The sequence below is a fragment of the Lepidochelys kempii genome, chromosome 6, assembly GCF_965140265.1.
Source record: "Lepidochelys kempii isolate rLepKem1 chromosome 6, rLepKem1.hap2, whole genome shotgun sequence".
NCBI classification, from domain to species: Eukaryota; Metazoa; Chordata; order Testudines; family Cheloniidae; genus Lepidochelys; species Lepidochelys kempii.
This window is the reverse complement of record NC_133261.1, coordinates 54,160,825-54,177,346: the sequence shown is the minus strand read 5'-3', so window position 1 is coordinate 54,177,346 and position 16,522 is coordinate 54,160,825. Positions and strand designations below refer to the sequence as shown.

Sequence of the window (16,522 nt, the reverse complement as noted above, 5' to 3'; positions counted from 1 at the left end):
TAGTCCTCTCTGTTTTAAATACCACTGGTGTTTTGTCCTTGTTGACTCTGCAGATCTAACTCTTTTACTACATTAAAAGTTCCATTTGTAATAGAAATAAGATTCACACCAGAATCTGGAGGTGATTACTGCATTTTGAGTGACCACAGTGATGGAGAAACACTCTGCTTTTCTTGTCTTGTCTTGTAACATATGATCTGTTTAGTGCCATATGATCTAAATGCAGTGCAGACATAAGCGCTGCCCTCAAGAAGTTTACAGTCTAAACAACAAATGAAACAACAGGGCAATCAGAGATATCAAGGGCCTGATGCAAAGTCTACCAAGTCAGTGGAAAGACTCCCATTACCTTTGGTGAGCAATGAGCAGATCTACACTAGAAGCGCTAGTACAGAGTACAGCTGCTCTGTGTCTGGTGAAGACACTCTATACCAACAGGAGAGTGCTCTCCCATCAGCATAATTACACCACCTCCACAAGAGGCAGAAGCTATGTTGATGGGAGATCACCGGTGTGGACAGCACTTAGGTTGCTTAACTTGTGTCACTTCGGGGGGGGAAGAGGGGTGTCTGTGTGTCTTTCTCGCACCCTGACCAATGTAAGTTAGATCAACTTAAGCGGTAGTGTAGACCTCGCCCTTTGATTCAGAGTCTAAAAGTTGACCTGAGTGAATGCTGCAAACAATTTTCTGTGAATATTAACTTGATTTTAGTGAATTTGTTCCAAATATTTATTCCCCTTTAGTGGTTACTGTCTGCAAATATGGTAGCCAATATGGTTACAAAAGATTACAAAAGAATATTCACAGAAGGAAAATTTTGAAATCATCATAAGAATGAGGACTTGCACCAGCAACCTGATTCTCACAGATTCACCCATCCAATCAGGAAAAAGAAACATACCATGTATGCCATGTGTCCAATCAAACAGCTTGCATTTTGAATATCAAATGTTCATGCTCATCTGCTTGTAAATAAGCTACAGATCAACAATTATTTGGTGAATCATTTTAAATAATAAATCTGTGAACAATCATGATCTGGCTGTGTATAATTTGCAAATAGAAGAGGAGGGGTATTTGTTGAGAACATCATTTGTTGTGTAAATTATTTGTTGTTTATTTACCCTGCTTTACTTAGGACTTTGTTAAATAGGGTCTGCTCCTGTCAAGTGCTGTGCGTAAATTGCTGAGTACCTAGAGAGTACCTAGAGCTAGAGAGTACCTAGAGCTGTTGAGAATTGAATGGTTTTGATGTATGTCTATCTATCTATAGTATTTAAGGAGTGTTATTCTCCCTAGCATCCAGTTGTCATCTAAAACTATGGGTCCCTGATTTGCTTGTATTTGGTAGATATAACTGGGCTATATGGTTATAAGAGAGGTTGTTTTCTTTCTTTTTGTATTTTGGAGAAGGGCACAAGTGAACCTAGGTCCTGATCCAACATCCACTGAAGCCAGTGGAAAGACTTCCATTGTCTTCATTGAGTGTTGGATCAGGACCCTGGCCATAAAGTGGCTGGGTATGGAGAAATGTAGGTGCCTCCAGACATGTTAGTCTCCATGTTAGTGCCTCCAGAATTGCTAACCTTTTCAAAAGGGATGGAGTGATGTGGTCTGAGGGTGAGGTGCAGTGAGGCCAGTGGAGCTAGGGAAGCGTGGGAAAGGAGAGCAAGGGCTACCTTTCCCTAAAGTGACAGGGCTCTTGCTAAAGCATGGCCCATCTGCACATGCCACAGGGCCTGATCCTAAGCTCATTAAGGTAAATGGAAAGGCTCCTATTTCATTAAGTGTGTTTCGGATCAAACTTATAATGTAGTCCTGTGTCTGTCCTGTAACTGGACCCATATGTTCCCAAACACCCAGAGAAACTGAACCGTATTCTGTATAGAAGACAATAGGTCTGTACCAGCTTCTCGCATAAGAAGCGCTGGTCTTTAGCTTATTAACTAACCCATCAGTAAACAATGTTAAAGGTTTTTTTTCCAAGATCACTGTGTGTATCTCTTAAATAAAATTGCTGGCTTTTTTATTCCAATGCACTAAATCAGGGATCGGCAACCTTTGGCACGCAGCCCAGCAGGGAAATCCACTGGTGGCCCGGGCTGGTTTGTTTACCTGCAGTGTCCGCAGGTTTGACCAATCACAGCTCCCACTGGCAGCGGTTCACCGTTCCAGGCCAATGGGAGCTACAGGAAGCAGCGCGGGCTGAGGGACGCATGCCAAACATTGCCGATCCCTGCACTAAACTATAAGATCAGTTTAAAGTGTGATGCTCATGCACTGTATCTTGCCAGACAGAAGTTTATTATTAAAATATTATCCCAAAAGATATTAGGAATCATGTATATTTTCATTTATAAATGGTGTTTCCTGCTAAAGATAATTTAAAATGTATCTGTGAGTGAGTGAGCGAACGACAGAAATTGCAAAAACAGTTTGTTCAAGAAACATGGGTAAAATACTGTAAATCACTTTCTTAATAACCATTATTTCCAGAGAACAATCATAACTTGGCTGCCCATAGCACACCATAGTGCCATGTGTTTGTCTCTTCAAGCACATGTAGGTTAGGCCAGAGATCTCAAAAATACTAGGTTATGGGACAGTAGTTCTCAAAATTATAGCTTTTTAAATTAACATTCCTTTAGCCTTAAAATTCCATTTGCTGCCCTGCAAGATGAACACTATTGAATTGCATTCAGTTCCTGCAGCAAAGACATTCTTTTTCTGAAAGACTGGTGGAATTTTAAGGCTCCCAGATTATAGCTAAGAAAATAAATCATGCATAAATGTTCCATTTTGTAACGTTTTGTCTAAAGCTGTCTGTATACTCAGTGATTGGTCAATATGAGTGGATCATAGCAGATCCAATTATTAACTGAAAATACAGAGAGTGTGTAACAGGATGGCCTGCCCCTATCATGGTCTGGGGCCACCCAGCCCTGTTCAATTATCAGACCCAACTGGAAAACGGGCAGGTGTTTTCTATAAAGGATGGAGAGAGCACTGTTAGGAGGAGATCTGCAGGAGACAGTTTGATTCTTGTGACTGCCCTGGAGTAAAAAGAACGGTAGAGAGTGAAAGGCCCCGTGTCCCTGCAGCCTGTGTTGATTGGGGAATAAGCATTCAGGTATTGCTATTCCACCTGAAATAGGACCCACAATTTGACATTCATTCCACATTATCAAAGCTCTTTAAACATAAAATATTAAGAATTCCATACAATGAAAACAACATGGACCCCATTTCCATGGAAGATGTAGGTATTCCAACTTTTGGAGGCTTGCCACCTCAAAATCCCATCTTTTATAGTCAGTTGTATCATTGATCACCTTCGCAATAATAGTTTAGTTTGAGTTATAGGTTATCTTCCACACGAGCAAATAAAAGGAACTTAGTGTAATAAACTGACTAGTGTGAAAGGCCACTGTCCTTTACTGGAAAAATTAAGAACTGCTTGGTTGTGTTTCACGGAACCTGTATTGCTAGTTGCTGACAGTTTCTCCTTTAGCTAACGTTATAAGGATCCATGCTTTCATTGCAGTAAGATCTGAGTTCCATCCCTTCTGCTGCCGTGAAGTTCTGCGTAGCTATAATGTGCAGCATAATGACAACTATGAAGTGGTAGAGGGCCATGGACTTGTTACAATATGCTGGTGCCAGAGTACAAACACTTTTATACAAAATAGTAAACTTAGGTCAGAAACTGAATGTTGCTGCCTTTGTGTGGCAGAGCCTTAACTCATTTGTCCTGCTGTAAGGGTCACAGCACTGTGCTCTCAATTTACAAGGGAGTACAAACCTACACAATTTCTCAAAATGACAGAAGGAATTGTTAAACCAGAAGGATTAAGTACTGAAGTTTTGTAACTGTCTACAGAAGGAAGAAAATGGAATCACTGCATTATTCCCTGTATGCACTTTATGATAACTCATTTGTAGGTACCTGATGACTAAAAGTATAAATATATTAGCCAGTTCTTCATATTAAATCCTTTTAAAGCCACTATACACTATGTGGCTTTTCAAATGAATTATCCTGAGCCATGGCCATAGTCATGTTCTAAGAGTCACAGATTTCTGAGTTTACACCAGGGAGAGCTACTTGCTGACAAATTAGAAGCATCCTTATGTGTTTTCGCTTTCTTGTTTCTTTCTCTGTTTGGGCACGATGTCTTCCCAGCATTATTGATGGGCTGTGTGACTGACATCTGCTGAGGACATCAACAGAGACTTGCTTCCTATAAATGACAGGTAAGCACATCAAAAGCTCTGATTGGGCCAAACTCAGCTGTCAGAGGGAAACAAACTCCCACAGTCAATTGTAAACTAAACATGATAGATTTCTGCAGAGATTTTTAATCCAAACTGCTTCTACTTTGACTCTATAACTAAACAGAATCAGATTTTGGTATGAAAACCATAACAACTAGAGGTGTGTGTGTGTGTGTCTTTCTTCTCCACTGGCATTGTCAAGCTACACAAAAATTATGAGCCATATTGTGGAATGCACAGAGCACAGATCTGTGGGATGGTATATGCAAAAACTGGCTTAAAACTCTTCTTTACACTCCATTGATTTCAGAGCAACCTCTATTCAAACCTGTCCTCCCTCACTCCCTCCCTGGGCAATTAAAGCAGATGAATTACAATAGCTACAAAAAGCCACAAGAAACTGAAAACACATCTGAAGTTTGGCATGATAAACAGGCATTCTGGACACACTTTCTTTTCTCCAGCCACAATCCCCTTTCTCTGCTATAGCAATAGGGAGGTAGAGTGGCAAAAAGCCTGTACACTGGGCTGTATGTTACCAAAGGATCACACTTTACCCTGAGGTGGGTTGATCTTGTAACAAACATTCAAAAATCATGAGTCAGGCTCTCCAAATTAATGAAACTGCTTTCAAAAATAACAAGAGTTTTTAAAAATAACATGCTTTAGTTTGTTGTTATTATTTATTATTTAAGCCTCTAGTTTCCGGAACTTCAGGGTGTACTCAGGTTTTTCTCTGCACTCATGAGGGCTAGAAACTCGCTTTTAAAAAAATGTAAGCTGAGATTCTCATGCAATCAGTTGCCTCCACCAGCTGGGGCTTTAAGAAAAACATGAACTAGCATGAGACTTATGATAAAATCATGAGAGTTACCCACACTGTAGTTTCAGAACCACTTAAGCCAACTTTAAGACTACATGAATGTGGTCTGCTGTAAATCAGCCTCCCTGCACCAGAGGCTCTGAGCTTTGGGGTTTCTTCATTATGTTTACTTCCTCCATGCCATAAATTTGCAGACAATGACTAGGTCACTTCCCCATAGAGTGACTCCCCCTCACATTCAGTCTCAGAGACTGACAGATTCCTCAACAAAGACCTTGATACAATAGTCACACAACAGTGTGAGGGACAGAGGCAAGTTGCAAACAGATGCACTGACATTGTTATCCAACAGAAAATGAGCCAAATTCATCCCTATTGTTAACTCCACTGTGCGCATCATTTTGAAGAGGAGTAAATACGTTGTTTTCTTACCCCTATATTCCTGCTTTTTGAAGAGTGGAGGATGATTTCCAAGTTGCCATGTATTCTTGCAGCTGGTATATGCTGTGCTCTTACAAAGTTGTTCTAAGAGGTATGGAGTTTATTGTGTTAGAAAGCAAGCAAGTTGTGACAGCTGCCAAATGAAAATTTTCACTGGTGCTCACAGGGTTCACATGTCCACTCAGTTTCATGCACTGTTTAACACAACAGCCAAGCCCAGCAAGGCAGAGAATATCTGAAAATCACTTACCAACTCTCCCAGACATGGATTTAGATTTCCTGCTTAACATGACATCTTTGTTTGGGAAATAAAGTCTGAAAATAAAAAGAAAATGTTCAGTATAGGCTAAGGGTCTGATCCTGTAAACAATAACAGACATTCAGCCAGATCCTCAGTTGGTGTAAATCAGTATAGTTCTATTGGAGTAAATAGAGCTATGGCAGTTTACACTAGCTGAGGATTTGGCCCAGAATTCTTGCTACTGCAAATAGCCTATATTGAGGCCAATCGGAGCTATGGGTTCTCAGCATGTCTGAAAATCAGGCCGTTCCATTCATAGCTAGGGGCCCAACTATATACTTAGACACCCACATTTGAAGATTATGTCTTTGGTGATTAGACAGATTGATCATGAGTAATGAGGGCCTAACAGGGCTAATCCCACCTGTTAAATCTCCTCTCCTTTACTTCTTTAAACAAACAAAACTTCAGTCTGACAGTCCCCTCTTCTCTCAGGCTGCACAATGGAGAAAACGGCAGGGATGAGCAGAAGGAAGAAAGGGAGGAAGGGGCAGAGGCATCTAGTTTCTTCAGTGCTGCAAGTTAGACTGCAGCCAAAGGAGGGAGAGAGCAGGAGTGTCTGGCACCTTCAATACAGCAGCATCACAGAGTACAGGCAGGGAAAAGAAGCAAGTAAGCTTGGTAGCTTCCAGCCCATAAGAAACTTTCTCCTTTCATTGAAAGTATAGAGCAGCCCTGAGATCATACTCACAGGCTGCTTTCAGTCCTCTTTGAAGCTAAAGAAAGTTAATGCCAGAGTATGAGCACAGGAGGAGCCTCAATGCAGAACTCAGTCCCCTCCTCAAGTGGAGCCCAACTGGGGGATAGTAAAGGCAGAGGAGTGAGGAGCTGGCCAGGGAGGCAACAGTTACAGGCCTGTGACCTGGAGAAAGGATGGGAAAGGAAAAGCGGGAAGCAGAGCTCAGGGGCAGGGGCCTTCTGCTTTTCAGGAGAAGTAGGGGGAGCAATGTGGAAGCTACAGTAGAGGAGGATTGTGGCGATGGCCCTAGATCACCTAGCATGGTGGCTGATTTTGTTGGAAGATCTTTTTGTGTGGGAAGGAGCGTAAAAAGAAAAAGTGTAGTGGAGTATCTAATTATCTATTTGCTAATCCCAGGCCCAACACTTATTTGGGGCATCAGCCATTGCTGTGACCAGGATCCATTTAGCAAATTTAAGAAAGTAGGCAAAGACTTACTGGTGTGTCACAGGGGAAATGTTCAAAAACTAAGTCTATGAACTAATGTCAGGCAGATGTAGGGAAACCCCAGCACCAGCTCCAAATAAATTATTATGTGAGCATTCTGCAATTTAGCCAGTTGGTTCTCAGAGCGTGACTGGAAGCATAATCAAATTAAAATGCTCTAGGCGTGTATATTTCAAGGACCCCAACTTCTGGAGACATGATTATTTTACATTAAAATCACAGCTTTTATTTTTAAGAAGTAAGTTTCTATGCCTGATCTTTGGGAACAAAAGCCTTAAAATATGACCCATGTGTAACCACTACAGTGATGGTTGCCTGATACAATAGCTCTGAGTGGAACTGCCCCATACATCTCAATGGGGTGTTAACTCTAAGACCCACTTCTTTGGAATCCTCACCAGTACCACCCGCAGAGGATTCTATGTAGCAAGAGGAGAAGAGTGCATTGGGTCTGTCCCACCCACCCAAACAGATACAGTCTAGCTACTTGGGGGAGTGGGGAGGAGGCGAGAGGCACCCCTGCCTTTCTGAGGCTCTCTGCTGCCACTTCTGTAACTCCTAATGGGAAGAGAAGCCCCTAGTTTCACTTCTGGGGGAAGAAAGGGGCCTTTGCCTCCACCTCTGCTTCTCTGTCAAGAGAAAGCAGGCCCACTGCCACCACCTCTTCAAATAGCACATGGGGTCATGGCACAGTAGGCACCCTGTGTCTTGGTATGCACAGGGCCCCAGATTGCCTTCATAGTAGGGGAGAAATGATTCTAGTATGCCTTTGTAGACTCCTGTTCTTCATCTGATTCAATACCAGGTGGGTCTCCTCTCACAGATTATAATAGCTTTAAGGTTGCTCTAAACTGCACCATCTACAACTGTCCCATGGCCCATTCTAATGGCTTGAGTCACTGGGGTACAGGAAAGCACCAGACTTTTCTCCAGACAATACCCCCTTCGTGTTGGGCAAAGAGGAGAGGTGGTATAGAAGTCCTAATCCTAAATACCCAAGGATTCTCCTACCCAGGAAGTTTCCTTCATCAGCTGGACCACCACAAGAGACCTAAAATCTCCAATGGAGAAAGGAATCTGGCCTTTGATTTTCAGTATGTTTGGGGTGGACTGTTAAAAAAATTAGGTTGCTTTCTTAACGCTCTCTCGTACAATTGTCATGAAATATATTATAAAATGAAGATATAGGGACAGATCCTTAGCTGGGGAAAACCAGCTGGGTGAAGCTGTGCCAGTGTGTAACATCTGACCTATATTCCCATCTTGGGAGACAAGAAAAGACATTTCACCAGGAGAATAGCCATCTCAAAGTAGCAGACATTCTTCTTGGCTTTCTAAATGGATTGCAGTCCCTCCTCAGCTTGACTGGATTTAGATAACACACTCCCTCTCTGTTAATGGCGGTCTTGGCTCCTTAACTCCATGCTAGGGATGTACAGTACAAGAGTACACCAAAATAATCCACTTAGCATTCACCAGCCCACTGCAATTATGCCATCGCTTTGCTAATTATGCTGGCAGAGAGCTTGCTAATGTCTCCTCCGTCTCTATTTGAGCATTTAAACATTTTAATGAATATGTTATTTAGTGTAATAAAGCCAGAGTTTCGTATTAAATTAATAGAGCAGTGCAACCAAGAATCCCATAAAAGCAATTTATTCTTGCTTTCCATGCAACTGATCTCCAAGTACCACCGGTTTGGCCATTTGAATTCTACACTGTCCCATGGACACTGTATAAATACTATTCAATTACAAATGGCTATCATAGTCAAGTGAATTTGATGTTTTTTCCTTTCTTTCAGCCAATCCCTTCAAACAGCAGTTGGTACTTGGATCTCTGTTGATTTCATTCCTGGATTTGTTTTCCTTGAGGTTATTACTTTTCATTTTTTAATACAGATACAAGATGTATCAATGTGTTTTCAGTGCTACTGTAAATAATCTTATCAGGCAGCCAAGTGCTTTCCCAAGTGCTAAGCTTGAGTAAACAGGCTTACACTATTTCTCCAAGGGGCATGGAATCCTCCCCACTGGGCTGTGAAGAGTCTAAAATTCAGCTGTTAATACAGTAGCCTCCCATGCACCTGCTCCAACCACCATAACATTCCTCTGAGCTGATGCAAATAGAATCCTGGGGGTGATCCTGCAAGTTTCTGAGAATCTGAGTGAAGTCTATGGGAATGGTGGGTATTGATCCTCTCCCAGGAGATACTGCACACCTTGCAGGATCAGGTCTCTGCATAGCACATGTGTGAACTCACGATATGTACTCCTGCATGCTGTCCTCTCCCCTATCACAATGGAATTGCACCATTTCACTGCTTCTTTGGCATTCTCACCTATGCAAGAAGAGACAAAAGTTTCCACCATAGGAAAAGAAATAAAACAACTCCCTCTTCCCCCAGTGTTGTGTATAACTGGTGAAAAGTTCACATGAAAATTTGTACCATTTTGTTTCTGTTGATTTTGTGCCCTATAGATTTCACTTTTCACTATAAAATGAAATGGCTATTTTCAAACTGCAAAGATGGACAAATGCAAATGCTGAATTTCAAATGAGAGATTCTGAAGCCCTGTTTTGCTCAGAATGGGCTGGTTTTCACTGGGAAAGATGTATGCATGGAAAAGGAGCGGACATCTTCAAGCAAAGAATTTAAGAAACATAGCAAAATTCTCAGAAAATTGACTCATATTTGAGTTTGTAAATAATGAAAAATGCCTCCACTTTTGGGGGGGAAGGTAATTTTTGTGTTTAAACACTTACTGCATCTCCACTGAGAACTGATAATACCAACTCTGCAATAGCTTTCAAAGCTTCCACAGCTCTGTGGTGACATAAAAATCAATGTTATGTCTGGAGTCTAGGGATCTGGAATAGATCTGAAGTCTTTGGCCGAGACTCATCCTCAAGGCTGGCTTTTGTCTAAACAGATCCTGCTGGAAAGTCAGCTGGCGTGAGGAAGATGCTGTGAAGAAAAGCAAACACACCCTCTTTTATGGCACGTATGGGGGGAGGGGTCCTAACTACATCTAAGGGGAGTGATGTAATTATTGGTATCTTATTATAATTGAAAGTTGCTTCACCAGTGGAAATCCTAAAGAAGATCAGGTGGCTGCAACACCCCTGCTGAGTGTATCTGAAAAGCAGATTACTTTTATTTTGGTGATTAAATATGGATATTGGTACCTAACGTTAGGTCCCAAATTTGGAAATTTTTGGCCTTATTCGATTCTGCTTACTGTGGTGTCATGAGAGTTTTTCTACCTACAACTCTGCTGAAATAGTTTTGTGATCTGGAGAAATTATCCCTAAGGTCTAGACAGAGAACAAGTGTTTAATTCTCTTCCCTGTGCAAAGCTCTGAGAACATGGTAACTTTTCCAGGGAATTCCACAGAAAGGGAGGGACAGAATTGTACTCTCCTCTAAGCTATAGGCTGGTGTCAGAACCAATCCATGGCAGTGGTAGCCTCCACAGCTGCCACACACCTCTAACCCAGGAGAGTGTTTGTCTAGTGGATACGCTGTGTTCCAGCTCCACTGGCTATGTCCCCACCTTATCGTTGGTATTCTGGTCCTCAGCAGGCGGATAGTTCAACTACCTCAGGAGTGGGTTTTCCATACTTTGTTGTTCACATGCAGCAGAAATCCTCTAGCTCCTCTGCTTTCAGGCCGTTCTACAGACCTCATTTTGTGCTGAAAGATTTTCCCCCAAGATTGGACCTAACTTCACTTGTGCTGCAGATCAGATTTGAATGCTTAGTGCCACTCTCCGAGAAGAAGGTAGAACCCAGAGGTAGTTTCCACTTCAAACAACTAAATTTGGTTTCTTCTATTGTTGGATACAGCATTAGCTGTCTGAAATGGAAACTCTTCGACATGAACAAAAAGGAAGTAAAACTTAAATATCTACTTCCTGAGCCAATGCGAGAAACAAAAAGTTATATGTTCCACCTTGCATATTGCTGTTACGCTGGGAGTACCTTTCCCAAGCCTGAAGAAGAGCTCTATGTGGCTTGAAAGCTTGCCTTGCTCACCAACAGAAATTGGTCCAATAAAAAATATTACCTCACCCACCTTGCCTCTCTAATATCCTGGGTCTGACAGGGCTAAAATTACACTGCATACATATCTACTAGTATGTAAGCTGTTTGGGATAGGGACTGTGTTTGTATAATGTGTTACAGACAGGGTCATCCCTAGGGTGGTGCAGGGCCTGGGACAATGCCCTGCCTGCCACCGGCCCAGGCTCAGCCCCCTCTCCACCCCTTCCCCCAAACCCCCACCTCCCCTCTTCTAGCCCTGCCCTGCCCCCGCCCTGCCTCTTCCCCCCCCCCCCCGCTCCACCCCCATTCCACCCCTTTCCCCAAGCCCCACCCCGTCTCTTTCCGGCTTCCACCCCCTCCCCCAAGTGACTCTGAAAGCCGGCAGGACGGAACAGAGCAGGTCACACTCATTGCTGCTGGCACCAGCCCCCTGCTAACCTGCCAGGCCTCCCAAGACCCCACGTCCCAAAACACAGGGCACCCCAAAGTGCAGGGCCTGGGGCGGTTGCCCCAGTCCGTCCTATGGACAGGACAGTTCTGATAACAGAACAGGGTCCTGTTCCATGGCTGGGGCTCCTAAGCACTACAATAATACAAATAATAATTCCACATAGAAACAAAATCCTCTTTCATCTACTTCATTCAAGCTTTGGGTCCCATGATCAGTCCCGGCACCAACTATGCATTAGCCAAGGGGAAAGGGATAGATGGAAGAAGTTAGGCAGCTCGTGTGCTAAGACCACCACGTATCATGCCCTCCAGGGCTAGTCTACATTTAAAAGTTTGGTGGCATAGCTATGTCAGTTAGGCATGTGAAAAAAATCACATCCTTAAACAACATAATGATGTGGACAAAAGCCTTGGTGTAGCCATTATACTTGGGTGGGGTGCGGGAGTCCTTTGCTGATATTGTTTATTTCATTTGGTATAAGCTGCATCTCCAATAGAAGAGTTTGCCAGTATAGCTTTACCGGCAAACCCTCTCTAGTGTAGATAAACCCTAACATTATTTCATTATTTCCTTGCATGACCACATCTGTCTGTCTGTGCCACATGTTGTCTCTTGTCTTATACTTGTAATCTCTTTGAGGGCAGAGACCATTTGTTTGTTCTGTGTCCAAGTCACTACCACAATATAAAAAAATGATTATAATTCTAGTTTCTATGATTCCAGCTTTCTACCCAGAATGAACAAATGCAATGAACAAAACTCTGACTTAAACCCTCATTTACTCACTGGCATACTTGTGAAGCATGTGTGTCTATGCACATTTGAAATAGAGTCTCTGGTGGATGATTTACAAAAAGTGTGTCCATATACATAAATTTTACTATCATCTGAATCAATATGCAATCCAGTCTACTGCTAAATCCTTTCCACTTTTATTTTGTATGAATTTATTACTCTTCACACAGTGCTCTGAAGTTTAAGTCAGGGGCTGCATCTTGATTACTCTAATTACTCTGCATTCTGATATTGGTATGCTCGCACCAACTGAGCTAAACCTGCGTCAGAGTTACTATCCTAAATCCCCCTACTTTAAGGGGTTTACAGACACTATCCCATCATAACCTGCTCCTAGCTGATTTTCAATAAACAGGGGGACTGCTTTGCTATCTCATTTCTCTTCCATTAATACTCAGTGACTTCAATGGGAATATTAGACATGCAAGGAATGCAGGATCACCCTGAGGCATCAACCTGAGAATGATTTTTTTTCAGTGAGTTTGAAGGTTTTTGTTTTGTTTTTCCTTTGCTTTTTAAAGTTACAAGGCTGCAAATAAAAACAGGTGTTTAGATGTTTTCTCCACCCCTCTGGAGACGAAGGCAAGTGATTAATTCAAAACATAACAATATCTTATATTTCTATAGCACCTTTCATTGCAAAAAGCACCAATCCCAAAGCACTTAACAACCTAAATAAAGTAGGCATCATTACAATTCAGCATTTGCCATTCATCAGGGATTGTAATACTATAGCTCCAGTTTTAACTATAGGATAATTATTGCAGATACCTAGAGTAATGAATGTTGAGTTTTCAATGACAGACTGTTTGTGGGTGTGTAAAATGTGAACCAATTGTCCCAAAGCTAAAACATAGCCACCTGGGGTGGAACACATCATCTGTTCAACAGCACACAGGAAAACTATGCAACAGTTGAAAAGAGGCATTGAAAATTACCACATCCATTTGCAACTGAAAGATAAACTTTAGGTGTCTGAACTGGAACTAGGCCAGAAATACTGACATTAACAACCTCTTCTCTAATGAAAAGTGATATGGGTTCTTTAATAGTTGCAAATAATCAGGACTTTTGTTTTAAATATCATCTGAAAAAATGATTTTGTCCAGTGCCCCTTCTGGTACCCTACCAGGACACTGACTCCAATCTGAGTCAATGGATTCAGTACCCCTTAATAAGTCACTAAAGCAACACCTTCAGTTATCTTTAGAGATTTCCATCTCCTAGTATTGAAAGGTCAGCTCCTGCTTAGTTTGCGAGATCTAACGAGACCACAGTCCATGGTACTGCTGCCAAGGATGTTAGAATCATTTGGTGTTTCTAGAAAAAGTGAGTTTGCTGAGATAGGCAAAGTTTCTTAAAAGTTACAGTAAGTTCTTGCCAAAGACATTTATCAGAGCTTGTAAAAATGGATAAATGTGCGTTTACACAATGGAGTGAAATACAGTCGCTTCAGAAAGAATAATTGTCTTGAACAGTGCCTTAAAAATTGTCTGAAAATGCATATACTTACCTGAGAGACTAGAATAACATTTTAGAAATCTGCAGCAATATATCTATGCATTAAATGCTCAAATGTAAAGGGGGAATACATTGAACTTGAGTGTGACTCTAGCACAATGATGCACAGTGGGTCCATGACAAAAACCCTAAGAGCTAGTTGACCACAACTTCCGAGTCATCCTTCTCTTTCTCTCATTGCCAGAGCTTAGAGAAGCAAGAACAATAACTGCCTGAATGATCAACTAGCATCGGCAGTGAAAGATAAAAATCTGTTAACTGTTTTAACTATGAAAGATTCATTCATACTATGATAATGTTTAGGCAGGATTACAATGCAGAACAAAAGGATGGGAGAAGAGGTATCTTGCAGCTATCTTGCCAGTATTATCAAGCATCAAATATTCATGCTAGCTGTCTTTCTGTATTTTTCTAGGCTGCAAGTGGATGCTGTCATGTAGCATCCCTACTCATAGAACATTTGATCCTTCACATCAGGCTACTGTAAATGGCTGCTAACTTCTGCTGTTTGTTCTGCAGGACAAATTTATTGTGATGTAAGTCTCTGGGTCAGATTCTTAGATACACACACGGTACAGGTCAGGGAGTGCCATGAAAATGGTGCTGCTTGGTTTCTTCCATCATGCACAATGCATTAGAACAGTTTCAGGGCTCCTTCCAAGTCACGTCACAAGACACTGAATAACCAGCTGAGGATCAGGGAAGCACGATGCCATCTCAACCACACCAGCTTCCCCTCTACGCTGGCAGCAAGGATGTAGGTGACATATGACTCCCTGTATGTCACTGAATGATCATGCTTCTTTAGTGATCTTTCCATGGCCTCTTAGCAAGTGTTTGTAGCCATAACACACTGGCAGTGTGGCACATAGTGATCATGGTATGACATCATATGACACCAATGTGATGCTGAAGCGTTTTATTTTATTTAAAGTGTATTTAGTAATGTTTTATTACAACACCATGGGTTCAGCTCTGGTGGCTGCAGTTTAAAGCTCAACAGAAGTAAAGTCACCTCCCCTACTTGCTTCAGTTTAAGAGCCTCTAGGAACACACGGAGACCAAGGATATTGACCACACATACATTTACAAGTACAAGATCTAGTCTGTTTTACAAGTTTTATTAAAGTTACAATTAAAGTTATGATTACTCATGCATGCAGAAATCCTATAAAGACCTATGCACAAGTTACAAATATAGTCATACTCACATCCTTAATAATAGTCTTAGGGTCTGATGTATGCTTTACCAACTGATCATCAGTAGAGGGTGGGTTTCTGCTGGAGTTTTCCCATAGGGAACTCATTTTACTCAGTCTGGGAGCCATCTTTTATCTTGTGATTCTGACTACACCTAACACTCTGCGCATGTGTGGGAAGGTATCCACCCTCTTTTTCCTTATTTGTATTGTGTCCCGCAAGAATATTGTGGTACCCCATTTTTCATAGGTTGTGTGTAGTTCCTTTTATTCTCATTACCATTGACACACAACCTGTACCCTGTGGTTAAGGCATGTGTTAGAAAAAAAAGTGCCTCCATGACATTTTGTGATAAAAAAAAATTAATCTTTTGCAATACCACTCATTGGTATATCTTTTCCCGTAATCTTGTGGCATGAGGTTATTTTTTAGTCACTTACTTATTACAAGCATTTCTTAACTCAAAGGCCTAGTATGGCTAAGCTAAAATCTTACAGACCTTAGCCTGTAAGATATTTAATGCATACTTCGATATTTACTTAGATATTTAATGCAAACCTATTCCTTCTAACTACTGATCAATCTTATACTTCAATAATCCTACCATTTAAATCTATTCAACACACAATGATTATGTCTGACATGACATATTAGTTAATAATAACATCCCACAATAAATGAATTATAAAATGAAATAATTGGCTACAATGCCAACACTTTCTGGTCATGACTCCACATCAAGTTGTGGTGGCAATGCACAAGCCTCAAGTAATTTTGGGGATACCAATGTCCCAGCAAACCAAACAATAATGCAGCTTGAAAACTGGGATTTTATTTTTTTGTGAAAAAAGTTATCTTGTTTTTCATGAAAATTTTGAAATTCAGAAAATTTCTGCCAGCTCTAAAGCTGGTTGAAAAACACCCATTTGCTTTAACTATGTCAACCTATGCAATGATGTATTTAGCACTGAAAATATGGCACACTTTGTTTGCCTAGCTCTTATAATAATTTATGCCCTGTAACAAATTTTAATAGGTTTGAGGGTAAAATGGATGGGAATTAGAGAAAGGCTGGTGCTTCATAAATGAATAATGCAATTTGCACAAAATACCAACTTTGGCCAAAATAAGGAAACATTTTTAGAGAAGTGGAGGGAAAAAATAGTAATTATGAGTCCAATTATTAATCATAGCTACATTAATCATCCTTCCAGTAGAGCAAGCAAGAAATGAATAAGATGAATTACTGATTGTAACATATGAAATATGTTAATATCTGTTTGGTTGAGTTTGGAGCTTAAACCTTAATTCCACCAGCCAGGCCAAATTCTGACAGTCATTGGTGTAATGAATTACCATGCAGATTGGCTGTTATAATTCTTGCTTAATGTTCAGTAGATGTTTTAATAAAGGCTGGAAAACTGCCAAAAATTGTCTGGAGTTGGGTTTAAAAAAAAATCTGAATCAACAAGGAATTATTT

At 41.1% G+C, this 16,522-nt stretch overlaps 1 long non-coding RNA gene across 3 annotated transcripts in view; it reads right to left on the bottom strand.

The window, feature by feature from the left end:
- LOC140912846 (uncharacterized) overlaps positions 1 to 5,661 on the bottom strand; it is a 95,106-nt gene extending 89,445 nt beyond the window's left edge. For all 3 annotated transcript variants that reach the window (XR_012159398.1, XR_012159399.1, XR_012159400.1), the window contains exon 1: positions 5,532 to 5,661. This is a non-coding gene — a long non-coding RNA (uncharacterized lncRNA). The remainder of the gene's footprint in view (positions 1 to 5,531) is intronic.
- Positions 5,662 to 16,522: the final 10,861 nt, after the last annotated feature.